General features: G+C 36.4%; 1 protein-coding gene across 1 annotated transcript in view; it reads left to right on the top strand.

Annotated features, from left to right (window-relative positions):
• Positions 1–1,439, top strand: part of LOC104945183 (solute carrier family 2, facilitated glucose transporter member 1) — a 653,665-nt gene that overhangs the window by 468,541 nt on the left and 183,685 nt on the right. The window lies entirely within an intron of this gene.

Genomic DNA, 1,439 nt, shown 5'->3' with positions numbered 1-1,439 from the left:
AAGAGGAGCGCTTCATCGTGCAGCCTGCTCTGCTGCGGGGGGCGGGGCCTCTCTCCGGAGGACACGCCTCCAGTTTACCTTCTCTATTGTCACTCCGGTGTGATAAACAAACTTGAGTGCTGCTGAAAATAACTAATTATCTCTATTAACGGCAGTCAATCACAAGAAAAAGGAAGTGGAGGCGTATTCTTGTGAATTTAAGTCTAAAGGGTTCCCAACAATAATTAATGTATCTGTTTTATTCAGTATCAGAGCCATATTAAATGTGGTTTTCAGATTGTAGAAGATGAAATATGTCATTTACTGTCTTTCAATGGTATCATATGTGATGAGATCATATGTTGAGATTCTGTGATACACTATTAAGTCTTCTTAATAATACATTGATAGTAACAAGCACGTACTAACTGCAATTTATCAGACAACCTGATGTGTAATATTATGAAGGAGTACTTTTTTAATATTGCAATCTTGTTTTTACATCACAATTTAAATTAGTGCACTCAGATCAATATGTGTATGGACTCCAACTCACAGTCGCAAGCTTCTTCCAGCTTTTAACCCCAAAATACAACAGGAACAGCTCAGAACAGGCTTCTCTGTGCATTATAATGGTGGATAACATCATGTAAAAGTCCCAAATGTTGGTTAAAATAAATAAATGAATGTGTGGAGTAGTAGTGTAGTCCAACAGTGTGCAGGATTTTCTTCAGTCATGTAACAATCAATCGGCCATAGACCTTGACATGAGCTGCTTTAATGTGTAACTTGACCTTTTCTATGTGTTTGTTTATTTACTACTTGTCGGCTTTTTATGTTGTTGTTTCTTTTGTTTGGTTAGCTGAAGACCAATTTCCTACCTGATTGACAATGAAGATATAATAATCCCCTACAAATCTGGCTTTAACTCAAATTCTCACTTTAGTTGCAGAGCACATACTATTGTAAGTTGAATTCTGACTTTAATCTTTTCCTTTGAATACAGACTAAGGTAGAAACTCACAGAACTCAATTTCATCTGTGTCGTATCTTTTTCTACAGTTTGTTTTTACCATGAATGGGAAAGTGCCTTTTCTTTGGAAGTGTGGCACATAATCATCACAAATGTCATTGTGTTTATCTTTGTGTGAACACATGCACACAGTCATGTTGGAAGACAACATCTTATTTATACAGATGAGACAATATATTATATGTATTCATCAGTTGTTTGGAAACTAATGAAAAAGTACAACAAATGACTGCATCTAGAGAGTACCCTAAGGCACAGAGTAATTGTATCTTTGTGAGAGTAATGATTATTGCTTCCTTGAGGAATTGGCTCATCACTGTTTTTTATTCCAGCAACAGATAAGTGACAACTCTCAGAGAGCCAGCTGATAGTTATTGTTTGTCCCTTGTTAATTATTCATGCTGTGTGTCCCTCTCACAGCCAGAAA

Source organism: Notothenia coriiceps, unplaced genomic scaffold, assembly GCF_000735185.1.
Source record: "Notothenia coriiceps isolate Sejong01 unplaced genomic scaffold, NC01 NC01_scaffold00009245, whole genome shotgun sequence".
Lineage (NCBI taxonomy): Eukaryota > Metazoa > Chordata > Actinopteri > Perciformes > Nototheniidae > Notothenia > Notothenia coriiceps.
This window is presented reverse-complemented; position numbering and strand designations above follow the sequence as displayed.